At 39.9% G+C, this 13,654-nt stretch overlaps 1 protein-coding gene across 1 annotated transcript in view; it reads right to left on the bottom strand.

Annotated features, from left to right (window-relative positions):
- MEIS1 (Meis homeobox 1) overlaps window positions 1-13,304 on the bottom strand; it is a 209,474-nt gene extending 196,170 nt beyond the window's left edge. The window contains exon 1 of the mRNA XM_027878415.1: window positions 13,241-13,304. The gene's annotated coding sequence lies outside the window, so the exon portion shown is untranslated. The remainder of the gene's footprint in view (window positions 1-13,240) is intronic.
- Window positions 13,305-13,654: the final 350 nt, after the last annotated feature.

The following is a 13,654-nucleotide window of genomic DNA, read 5'->3' on the forward strand; positions in this document are numbered from 1 at the left end:
CACCTAACAATATCACCAGTCAAATGGAAAACATGTTACAAGGTCCCAAGGACCTCTGTTGCTCACCAATCTTACTGGAGTTTGAGGATGTGCAGACAATTTCGGGCATTTTGCAAAATCAAGCACTGCTTGAATCTAAATTAAAAGAGCACCTCAACCAGACAGGAAAGCTGTTGAGTGGACAGGTTACTGGTGAAGCAGATTTCAAACAAAAAATCTCTTTAGTGCTTTGAAATGCCTGAACCTTTAGAACGAGTAATTTGGAGATCTGACTTCATTTTTATGTACTAGCCCCCAAAGTGAAAATGATGTGCCAAACAGAGAATATATCACTTTTTATTTCTGTAATTCCTTAAATGAATGCATATCTTTCGTGTTATTTTTCACAGGCATTTAGAAATAGTCCTTTTTCTCTTACTGGGAAGACAGTAGAGGAAAACGGGAAGCATTCAACAGACATACACAAGGAGATGGTTAAGGAGTGGATGGAAATATTGGCTCCTTGCTCCATTATCTGGGTATTTACCTTTCTGATCAAACTACTGAGACTTGCATCTTTGTGACAAGGATGGGTTTTTGCTGTAGCATTTGTGTATCAGTGAGGGGTGATTACCTTGTGACACACTTCTGTTACGTAGTTCTCCCATCTAGTCATTTTTCTTGGTGTTACTGAAGCCCTTCAATGGTTTTTCTTTCTCGTGCCCCAGTACAGCAGAATGACTGTGGGAATAACTTGAGAATGAAGAGTCCTATCTCTCCACATGGGTTCTCCTGTGCCTTCTTGCACCTAGGCTTTTTTAATTTAGCTTGATTGATAAATATACAAACAAGTGAGAATATTTTTCCTTTGCCAACAATTAAAGGAGTTGGTTACAAATAGAACATGTCTTCATTTGACACCCATTCATGCATAAACTCCTTAGAAGTGAATGTATTTGCAGAACTGAAGGGCAAATTCCTTTCCACTGAGGAGTCTCCCCAAACCTTGGCAATCACAGCTGAAATAAGGCACAGACATAGGTAAAGATGTTGCTTTACCTGAGGGTAAATCTCAAATCACTCTCACTGCAAAGCTGAAGGAAAAACTTGGCAGTTCTTTCCTGGGATATGAGACCTCTCCCACAGAAATGACGGCACAATCCCTGTCTGCTACAGTGAGCAGCTCAGCATCGAGTCCTTGGTGATGTTTATCACACAAGAAGCAAGTTATGCTCACTGTCAATGGCCAGGCTGACTGAAATCCAATATTGCCATCACCCAATTTGAAGTGTCAGAGACAGGAATGACAAGAGCAAGTCCAAAACAAACACTTCCAGAAGGTCAGCTGGTCAGAAACCAGGAAAAAAGACAACTGGAATGACAATGGCTTGATGCTCAGCTGGGGACCCACCAACCCAAACAGCAGGGTCCATCCCCACAGTAAAGCAGACCACCTTGTCATGGCCACAATCCTGAGCACATCCGAGGGCTCTTTTGACAAGGATATTTAAGTCACTGAGCACTATCAGGTGTGGAGCCCTCAGTGCTGGAGAAGTGATGAAATTCAGGGGCTCACAGAGGAATGTTGGGATGCTGAAGTGCACACTGAGCAGCATCACTCTGCTCCTGCCTTAGGTCTCCTCCAGCACACCAAAGGCATTGCCTGACTTCCAGCTGGGATTTCACTTTTGGATCGGAGGGAAAACCACAAAACAAGGTGGTGGCAATAATGGCTCACACAGTCACAGACACGTGCAGGACAATCCTCTAGCCAGGTTTCAAAAACAGATGTCCTTCCTCCACTTCAGTCATGGGAAGGTGCTTTATTCATCAGCGACACCGACGGTCGTTAAAAGCATTAGAGACTTTTGCCAGCTGTCACCACCCCTGTTCGAGTGTTAAGTGTAGGTAGAGGCTCTAGTTCTGGAATTAAATGCAGCTGCTCAGTGCACTTCAGATCACCAGTATGGGCTTCAGGTCCTTCTCATCCTAACTCTGCTCTCCTCCCAGCCCTTGCAGGCATTAACCTCCATGAATGTCTTGGAGCAAAGTTGGCAGCTCTGAAATTGCTAATACATTCCCAGAAAAAAACAGGAGAGCCCCAAATTCCTTTCACAGCATAATCCCAATCATTTCACAAGCCAAAGAAAAAAAAAACAAACATAAATCCACCAAAAAACAAACAAACAAAAAAACCACACAAAAAAACACCACAAAAAAAAAAAACCCAAACAAACAACACCCACGGGAAAACTTCCTCTAAATCTGAAACCTGCTCATCAGTGTGAGCCTACACCTACACATATAGTTTTTCCATCCATCCAGCTTGCCAGATACAACATGAAGCAACAACAGGGCATCTGAATGTGGCAAAACCCATCTGAAAATAGAAAAGGTTAACAGAGGAATCGGTGACTCCACGGAGCTGATACAGGCACAGCCCACCACCACCCCCTGAATGTGTCAGAGTGCCTGCGGTTATTCTGCCCTCAACAATGTTCATTTACCCAGGACTAAATATGAGATTTCTAAGCTGGATTTGTGAATTCCTGCAGAGGCTCTGATTTAGCTCCTGACATGCTGCAGGGGAGGCATAACGGGAGTCAAGAGTTACATGCCACTCTCACTTAATCTCCTCTGTAGAATGCTACAAAAAGGAGATCCCCTTCAAAAAAAAAAAAAAAAAAAAAAAAGTGCAAAAAAAAAAAGAGCAACAGCAAAAGCACCTTCTTGTGTTTATGGGAGACTTGCCTATGTAAGAGGTGGGGCTGGTGGAAGACACTGTTTCTGCCACACAGCTAATTACCTCAGGTCCTCTTATCAAACAAATGGACTGGGATGATACGCCAATAACAGGAGGAAGGATCCAATTGAGGGATACCAGGGGGTAACACAGATCATCTTGTTAAGCTAAATTTGTTAATCTAGTGTATATGAGAAAAGGGCAAATGGGAGGGAGAATTCGTCCTTGTTAAACATTTACCAAATGTTGGGTTATTTGAGCCCTGGGGAGAAGTAAATGTATTCACTACTTAAAGGCTGGAGCATTTGGTCTTCTCAGTTGGAATTTATCCCTGATTTGAAAGGAACATTTTTTCCCACTTGGAAAGGTTAGCAGCCTTTGTCTGTGCGAGTGATTTAATATAATGGACCATGATTATTGTTGGATTATTATAATGGCACATTGGCACAGTTATAGTTAAAGTTTTGGCAGAGTTTGTCCCATAAACTGCTATTTTACAACTCGGCTGTAAAAGTTTACTTCGGTCTGAAACTTGAGATACAAGATCTCAGTCCAGGAGGAGTATTTTTTACTTTTTTTAAGCCAAATTAAAGGAAAAAAAATGCTTAAAAATTCTCTTGGCTAACGTTTAAGTTATGCAAGTATTAAATAGAAATTGAAATCTACTGGCTGAAGACACTTGACAGCATTTGCTTGCTCCCGAATGCCTTTGAGTTAAATCAAAAATAGTTTCAACCCCTTTTATGTAGAAACATCGTTTTCTCACTTTCAGTATTTTGAAGAAAAATGTGGACCAGTAAAACAGCTGGGGTATTAAACAGAAAAATGAAGAGAAAGCGTGCCACAAGCACTTCCTTCAACAGAACTACTGGCGTATATTTATTCTTAAGAATGCAATTGATTTTTTTATTATTATTTTTTATATGCAAATACACAATCAGTTATTTTGAAACCAATGTTTGCAAAGGTTTTTTTAATGTACTGGTATACTGAGGAAAAATCCATCTTGTTTTAAGAGCCCCTGTGGCCTTTGTAGAGTAAGACTACAGGACAAAAAAAGAAAAAAAAAAAAAGAGTTCAACACTTTATCATCTGCACAAAGCCTCCAAATTTCTCAATTCTTAAAGGCACAGTAGTCAAGTGACCACATCAGTTCTCATTTCTGCTTCCCCAAAGAACTCTAAAGGAAATCAAATACCAGACTATGAAAACACCACTTACTGGTACTATAACTCTATCATTTATATTCACCTGGTGCCAGAGACACTGCAGTTGGCAAACATACCATCAATCTCAGAAAAAAAAAAAAAGTTTGCAGGAAATATAGAGAAGTAAGTAATTTCTGGACTAAAGTGGCAGAAACTATAGAGAGCAGAATGATTCAAGATAATGCTAAACATGCCAAGCTGCAGAAGAGCCAACATAACTTGCTCTGGGAGAGTGTGACACCTTGGATTTGGGGATGCAAAGACACCTCCAGTACAAACCCTGGCCAGTTCCAGGTGCCTTCAGCCTGCAGACTTACGGCCTCAAGCAGTACCACCAAAAAATGTTACTGTTTTGGCGTGAATGCAAGTTTCCAAGCTCGTAACATGTAAGCTGTTTCTGCCCAATATTTTGAGGTTGATAGAGCTTCCCTTGAAGCCTCTCTTTCACTCTTAAGACATTTATATGCAGAGGGTCGATGCAAACAGCCAGAGTCATGAATCTTTGGGCACCTTTGAGGAGATGTAGGGTTACTTCCCTTCCTGCTGAATGGCAGGTCTCGCAAAAAGGTGGCCACCTCCCAGTGAAGACTTATCCATCCAAACGAAAACCGTTTTCCAAAAAAAAATTTCTTTACACAGAAGTTTTAGCACCTGATCACTGTGTTTTGTGCTCTTGCTGCACAGAGCACAAACAGATAACTCGAAGTTATCTTCCTCTGTTTGAGCATGGCCCATCAACACACACAGTTCTAAGAGAACTGAGGGTCAAAAACTCGAAATTAAAGCTAACCTGCTATCTGCTTGATGACACTTAACATGTTTCACAGAGCAAAAAGCATTAAAGGCAGTCTATAGCTTCTACGATTGAGTCAAATAATTTTTTTACTTCTAAATCCCACTTGTGGCACAGTTTGCAACATTCCAAGTCATATTTATCTTTTGCATATTAAAATATGATGCCATTCTATAAATAGCTACAGGTTTCTCGGCAGCGTTGGTGTGACAGAGGATTAATTAAACTGGAAAGCAGGGAGTGTGGGGACTAGATTTATATAATGAAAACAATATATCTGCTAACACCAGAGAAATGCTGACACTGTAATAATGCTGATATTAATATTTGGTACAGAACATTGTAGAGCACATTAGTAAGGCGGTTAAATCTTGTGGGATGAGAAATGATAGAAGAAAATAAAGTTGTTACTTTAGTACTAGTACAGTGAGTCTCACTCCCATTCAGAAAGGTTCACTGGTATCTCATATTTTATTACCCAGTACCTACCTATGTGAGCTCCACAGTAGTTGTGAGAATATTCGGAAATTTTATGGATTTTATCCCTGGACAACATCATACCAATCTGGAGTCAAATGTGGACTACAGAAATCAATAATGAAAAAGAATTAAAATCTATCCTTTCTCTCAGTCTACCAGCTAGCTAATGCAGCCAATTTGTTATGCGGTTTTATGTTAACATAGCCTTATTTACTTCAAAAACAATGAGAGAATGAACGTCCAAACACCACATCAAACCAGCTCATTTGACCTTGTGAACATTTTCCAGGATTTCATAGAAAGTCCCAAGTAAAAAAATTACCTTTGAAGTTTATACAAAACAGGGAAAAAAACTCAGAAAATACACAAAGAAACTAATAAAAAAATTTTCCTCCTAAATACAAGATGCCCCAGGGCATTTAAATATTCAAGAATATTAAAACACATTCAAACTTTACTTCGCTGTACTTGGAAAATAAAAGGCACCTACTAATTTCCACTTTATTCCTTCTGCATTCCAGCTTCCACCTTATCCCAGGACATTGCACAAGATGGAAACAAGTACTAAAACTAAGTTATTTATTAAAATTACAGAATAAAAAGTCAGAGTAGAGATATATACTCATGTCAGTGGTTCAAATAAATTAGGGTCATTTTCATCAGTAGATTATGACAATTTTTACATTTATTATAATATTTTCCACATAACTATTCTGTCTGGTGGCATTTTTGCACATACATTAAATATATGTGACAGTATATAATGTATAGCTAGATATTTGACCACTGCTAAATGTTGCAGTAGTTTGAATACATTTACAGACTGTCAAATATTTTAGACTTTCAAGTGATGCATTTTAAAACACAGTAAAATGGAGATAATTTACAGAGGAAGAGACAAATTCTGCTCTTGGCTACTAATAAGTAACCTCAGACTCCCAGCAGGTCTGAGAGTACCAGACCACATCTTTATTACCTTTAAATGCGTGAGCCATGTTAGGAAATAACAGAGGTGGGAAGACGCTCATAGGGCCAGGCTATCTATATAAATCAGAATGGAGCTATTGATAAAGTTATACTGGGTCTCACCTGCTGAGAACCTGGCCAAATAATTTACATCCCCATTCCTGAAGACTGCGTGCTGACACAGGCAAGGGAACATGATCCTGACACTTGTTATTTTTACTTAACACATTTACCCTGGAATGAGCACAGATTAATTTTACAGTGAGAGAATAACAGAAGGCTCATCTACTTCAGCCCAGCTCTTGCCTCTGTTCACCTCCACAGCTCGCTCTCACCCCTTCAAACCAATGTCCCTTCATTCCCAGTCCTGCCCCTCCATGCTCCAGCCTCATCTCCTGACCTCATTCCCTACCCTTCTGGCCCGAGTCCAACTCCTTGGCCCTTTGTCAGGTCCTCACCAGGGCTCATTGTCTCTCCACTCCTCCTCTCCCGCCTTCCCACTCCTTCACCTTTCCAAACAAACACCAGGCTTCTGCTCTCAGGTTGCCTTCCCTGCCACTTCCCACAGCTACGCTCAAATCAGAGAGCCCTCGCGACTGCTTTGGTGAAAATAAACTATCACAGAGGTGTAGGTTTCCCAACACAAGGGTTTGCCATCCTCCAAAAGCCCTGAGGAAACAGGCAGCACGTGGAATGTGTATCTCCACCTTCCACTCTGCAGTGCTCCCCCATTCTGGGCACAGGGCAGGCTCTCTTTTGGGCAGAGACTGTTATGCACCGCTGAAATCCAACCCCTTGCTGATGAATATACATGAACCGAGTTCGTTAAAGGCCTGACAGCCTTGCCAAATTTGTGTGGATTTGGACAAAAACTGGAAAAGGCATATTCTTGAAACAAAAGCCAGTTGGTTGCCAGCTTTCATGCCTCTGCTCCAAAGCATGGGTGTGCCATGCAGTTTTATAGAACAGATCACCAGAATTGGGGGGATGCCTTTTTTCTTTTTTTTTTTTTCCATCTACTATTGCAATATACTGTTGTTCCAGCCTCCTCCCTACCAACCCTATTTTTTGAGATTGCTTCAGCTGAAATTTTGCAGTCCAAAGTCGATAGCTGGAGTGAAAAGCCCATTACCCGAATGATTAAACTTGGCAAAGACGCAAAAACCCAGGATCTCCTAAAGGTCCCTTGGTTGTGAAATGCTCTTCTAGCCCTACTTTCCCAAATCTTAGATCACCCACAGTGTACTTCATCTTCTCCCACAGCTAGATCCACAGACCACTGCAAGGTAACTTCCAGCAACCTTGGGATGGAACACTTTCAGGGAGCTGCAGGTTTCTGCTGATGTGCCAAGGTGTTTGACTTTTTGTAGGAAAAAAGACTTTTAATTGAAAATCAGTTCCAGGAAAAACTAGATGAACCAAAATACAAAAGAAGTGCACATAGTATTTGTTAATAGCTTGTTTCAAGAATTTGTGAGGCACTTTAAAAATTCAGGATAGGCTCCAGACACACTGAATAAAGAACTGCAGTATTTTCCCTCTGCCATGACTGGGATATAAGCAACAACTGACAAGCCTAAGGAAGGAAACAGATGTAGAAACTTTTATAGGCAGTTCCTCAGATTCACTAGGAACACTGGTTAAGCCCTAAAAAAAAAAAAAAGAAAGAGCCAAACATAAAGAGTCATTTACGTGTCTAATACTGTTTTGAGCCAAAAGTCAAGCCAGCCTCCAAGCTATTGGAGATACCATCCTGGTCTTCAGTTTCTCCAGGGGAACAGTAGCCAGGTAGCACCTGTCAAAAGGCTGTGCTGTGTCCCAAAAGGCAACACGGCACAGTCTGTGCTTCTCATCTATTTATTATAAGCGCTGGAAGCTCCAGCTTCTGTCAGTTGTAGCCACGGGTGGATTTGACAAAACTTTATTCTTCTGCTTCTTGCAGCTGACAGGGAACCCAGGAGCTGATGAGCTGATGCCACCCTTTCCTTTCCCCTTCCTCCATGCAGTACAAGATGTATTATTGCAGCAGACAATCATTAAAATCCAACGGGCTCTCAGTTGCACTGATAAATTTACCTAGAGGAGACCTGAAAAAGCCCCCAGTTTGGCTTCCTACTTTTGGACTGAGACTTCAAACTACTCCAGGCAAAGTTTCCTGAGCCAAAACCATGATGTGTTGCATGGTTCAGGAGGAGGGAAACGTGGCATTACCGAGTAGTTCAAATGATGGAACACTGTGGAACACTACTTTAAAAGTAGTGTACATGTAAAGGAACACTACTGTTCCTTTTACAGTATATTACAGAAAACTCTGCATGCTGGTATTGTATTTGGCCAGGATTATGTCCATTAAAAACAACACATAAGAGATGTGGAATCCACTGAAACACTTAGTTCCAATTTTGGAGGTTCTGGGCAATATCCCACATTCTCCAGTAAGTGCCTGTCTCCATGAGTCCGAAAAAAACCATTCATGTTCCTGTAACGCTGGAAGATTTGTTCCAGTCCCAAACCTCTGTATTAAGACAGGGGCTGGTTTAGATGAGATTCAGGCAGGGATGGGATGCACATCTATTCCAGCATCCCACCAAAATCCTTCACCTGAATGGCCAATGCAGCATCAGGCCAGGCAGGTAGTTAATCTGCCAGAACTTCCCTACTCCTTATTTTCCTCTGCCAAAGTCCCTGTGAGGTACACCCATTAATTAAATCCCTTCTCTTGAGAAATGGTTTAGTTTAGGACACCTAAAATCAAGGTGTTTACTACAGGTTCAGTACTGATAGGTGCTAAACACCTCTTCCTTGCTCGATGACCACCAGCCAATAGCCATGAAAGCCAAAATTCCATCATTACCTTGTGGTAGGAGGAAAACAAACAGGAAGCCCAGATTCACCAACACTCTTTAGCTGACAAACCCTTACAGGTCAGTCTAGTTTTACTTGTAGGAAAACTGTATCAAAAGTAGAATTTCCCATCAATAGGGCACCACCCTGTTAGTCAAGAATCAATAGATCAGCATCTCCTCCTTGTTAGGATACTGACTCGGTGCTACTGAGCTAAAGACTTCCTTTAAACTCATCAATTTGAATTCCTCTGCTGACAAACATAAGCACACACACACACACAACCCAGTAAGAGGAATAGTAATTATTTCCCCAGAGAACAATAATTTTGCTATAAATTTCAGAGGCAGCTTAATTTAACAAATTAGGCTGAAAGCCAAGGACACTAAACGCAGTTAACCTCTTTGAAGCTATTGGTATCAAAAATTATTTCCCATATGCCTTTAAATGCTTTCACTTCTGAAGGGGTGAACACAAGGTTCTTGACAAAACTCCTGGCTTGTGTTTTTAAAGGAGCAGGAATCTAAAACTGACTCTAGAGAAACATATTTCCAGCTAATAAGCCACAGGTGCATTTCTCTTCCTGGCACTTTTTAGAACTTCCTATATGAATTAATTAATAGAACCAGAATAGCAAATATCAATAGAAGAATCCCATTCAAAGTACTAGCATTTTTACTTTCACTATTCAAACTTTGGGGGGGGGGGGTGGTTTCTACATATTGAATTACTTTTCTCACTTCTTCCTATTATTAGGATTGCTATTTTATCATGACTTTATGAAAGACAGTAAACTGCTGAAAAATTGCTAATAGTATTGCATTCCTTAAGGAAAATAGCAGCAATGTCCTGCTGTCATACAGCCTGGACATTACAACTGTTAAAAGATTTTTGTGTAGCTGGGGGCTTCTGCTCAATTTTTTTTTTTTTTTTCAATGACACAGGGAGGAACATAAAGATCCTTCCCTCTGTAAATTGTTCCTTCTCCCTTTGCTATGATAAATGCCATCTCAGAGATGGCAACACACATAAACTTTGAGGATTTATAGCACATTTCCAACACTAATATTAAACACATCCTTTAAACTTCTTTTTGGAAAGCTTTCGATTCCACACCCCCCCCCCCCCAACCTTCAGTATCATTTAATGGCTGTTAAGTCACCTTCAAAGAATTTACAAATCCTTTGAAGTACAACACAAAAAAAATAGACTTCAGCATCTTCCCAACAGTCACAGGTAATGGGTAATGGGTAATAATTTTTTAAGGCACACAGAGATAGAGCTGTCTAATGCCAAGATACCATCTCCTACCCTGCAAACCTCCTCCTGCCAAAGTCAATTTTACAAACATGCTTTTGTTAAGCTCCCTTATGCTACAGTGGCTTTGGGGGATGAGAGACACAGATTTTTTTTTTTCTTTTTTTCTGTTTGGATAACTTACATATATTTCATTTTTAGAGGGGAGATACTTCTACAATTCCTTTGCAACAGAGCTTGGGTTTGCAGAATCTTGCTTTCCCTTCATGGGGACAAGGGATAACTTTGCTGCCTAATTTCTTACTTAGAGATCTGATTCAGTAAGTAAAAAGGAGGCTTACTGCCTACCTGTCATAGATTTTTCCATTTCGTGACAACATAGTCATGGATTGTCGATAACAAGCCTTTAGGAAAGGCTTAGGAAATTTTTAAGATTAAATATTTTCAATTTTAACTCACTCTAAACTCCCTTAACATGCACATGACCAAGTGATGGTATTGCCCAACCACATGAAAACAGATTTCTAGCATACTAAAAAATAATTCCGCCCTTTAAAAGTTCAGAGTGCAGAAGTTTTGCACAATTAAAACATTTTCTGAACCTTGCTAGTGGCCCAAAGGTTAAATACTTTTCTTTGCCAGCACAGACCACATAATTGAGAGGAAGCAAGTGAATTTGTTCTTTGAAAGGCCATGAAAAAGAAAACAAAACAAAAAACCACCAGAAGTTTATTTGTGCTTGCAAATCCTTTCAGGTCTGAAGAAACAGCAAGATAATAAATTGGTTTTGCTGAAAACAGGAAGTTTGGCAGAGATGCAAAAGGACAGGCAAACTTTGGCTAGACAACCCAAAACTCTGCGTTCTACTTTGAGAGTATTTCCAAAAACAAAACAAAAAAAAAGGAAAAGAAAAAAAAAAGAAAAAAAAAAAAAAAAAAAAAAAAAAAAAAAAAAAAAAAAAAAAAAAAAAAAAAAAAAAAAAAAAAAAAAAAAAAAAAAAAAAAAAAAAAAAAAAAGAAAACCAAAGCGCCTCGAATCCATAGAAAGCTAAGGGAACAGCAAAGGCATCTGGCAGCAGTAATTTGTTGCCAAACTTGTGGTTGTGTTGTGTTGGCTTCCAGGCTGGTGCGCCAGTTTGTAGTGACTTCCACCAAGCACAGCTGAAGCCCACATTTACAAAGCCTCTAATGCTCTCCAAGCTAGGAAATTCTCAAGAACTCCTTTTTTTTTTTTTTTTTTTTTTTTTTTTTTTTTTTTTTTTTTTTTTTTTTTTTTTTTTTTTTTTTTTTTTTTTTTTTTTTTGTTTTTCCTCTTTTCATCTTGACCAAGACCAAAGGAATAAATAAATAAGCACCATTTACAGCGTTCTGGTGTATAAAGGGAGGCAACAGAATTTTGAGTCTCGGGACTAAGTCCCTACCAGGTTTGCCCACGTAAGACCCAACAGGGCAATGCAACACCCTTGGCTCATGCCACCTCCTTGCCACTGCTACCCCATCATCAGGCCACCAGTGGGACCTTCTGGCAGGAAAAGACATCTTTCAGCACACAACACAACTTGAACAAAAAAGTTCATAAGACATCTGTGCGGAATGATGCATCTTTAAAAAGAATGTACTCTCACAATACATCCATCCTGGACACAACTAGAAATTAGGACAGACTCCAGCCTTTCAGAGGGATTTCAGATGGGTTATAGGACATGACCACCAGCTACAGCCTGTGAGTGAAGCCAGTGGTTAGGTTCATGGTAGGCCTCAGCACTGCCCTTTTTTTGTTGGCATTGGGGGACTTCCTGGCACAGTTCTAGCCTGGGTGGATTGGCTCCCTCCTTGCCAAGGGCCAGGTGGTGTTCAGGGGGTGCCAAAGGCCAGGGTTTGCTCCTAGGAAGACACTAGAACACTGGTGACTTCTTTTAAAAAGGAAAGATTTCAAAATGCACTGGTACCAGCTGTATCATGATATTTGCCCAAAGAAACAGAGAACAAATCCCCAATGCAAATCTAGCAGATTATGCAAAGGGTGCCTTCCAGGACTGTACTCATACAAATACAGACTTTAAAGTAAATTAAACACTTCAACTTTGGGTTTTTTGGGATAAAATTCACCATGATTAATCTGAGACCTTCCCCTTCCAAAATGTTGTTTGGGGGCTTTTTTTCCCCCACTCTCTTTTTTTCCTTCTTTATCTCCTTCCTCCCCACTCCTATTTATTACGAAAATTCAGAACCTCAAAACACTTAATCACAAGGGACCACTGGACTCTTCGGGCCAATCAAAATATAAATATTATCAACAGCATAAATATTACCTTTTGAAACACACAACTCTAAAATGCAATGATCACAGGCTGATCTCTTTTCATAAGATTCATTACTATTGTTATGCAATCTTAACACCCAATTTACCAACAGCGATTATCTCCCCTATTTTTTTTTTTAATGCTAAATCATGTCCTCATAAAAAAGTCCCAAAGTAGACAGTGAGTTCCAATCTTCAAATCTGTTTCCTCAGTACAATTACTTGCTAAATTTAATTGCAGGACCCCTTATTAACACCTACAGGACCAGAGGCAAGAGAAAAGCAACACACTAGTATACTATAAAGATGGAATATGCAGAAAGCTGGAATGTAAAGGTCCTAAGAAGTTTTAATTATTATCAAGGAGAGAAAAAAACAAAACAAAACAAAAATACTTTTGATTTGGTGTTCATCCTGGGACACTTAAAAATCAAGCTTTTAGAGGGACTTCAGCCCCCCCCCGAAAACCTAAACCAAGTTTTTCATATTGAGCACCCTCAGCATCTGCTCTTTAATTGTTGCAGTGACAATGATAACAACAACACCCACACTTTATAACACAGCACTTTTCATCTGCTGGAAACAAAACATTTCCCAAAGGAGGCAAAACATTACCATTCTATGTTTGGAAACAGAGACATTCAAGTACGGAGAAATGAAATCACTTACCCAAGACCATTCAGCTGGAGCAGTAGCAGAGCCAGGAGAAGAAGCCAGAGTCCCTGTCCAGATCTCCAATGTGAGTCTTTAACACTCAGCACCACACCTTCAACTTCAGCAGAGCAACTTCAGCAGCTCTCCTCTCTCACAGATCCAGGCTGAGTTTCAGTTATAATCTGGAAGCACTTCAAAAGCTGTGGATTAAAAAGCACTATATAAATGCAAAGCATGATTATAATTCAACAGATATTGGAAAAATTACTGCAGTTTGTATTTGTTTTTCTGTATTTGTGGAATTTATGTTGTTTCAACACTTGAGCAGCTTTTGATAATGACACCATCTGTTAATTCTCACCCCTCACTAAATTAGAACAAGTGCTGGAATTGTTAGACTGCAGTTTTACAGATCCCAGCTTAGCAAAC

Source organism: Empidonax traillii, unplaced genomic scaffold (genome assembly GCF_003031625.1).
Source record: "Empidonax traillii isolate 1590-97213 ecotype Southwest subspecies unplaced genomic scaffold, ASM303162v1 scaffold41:size1892772, whole genome shotgun sequence".
Lineage (NCBI taxonomy): Eukaryota > Metazoa > Chordata > Aves > Passeriformes > Tyrannidae > Empidonax > Empidonax traillii.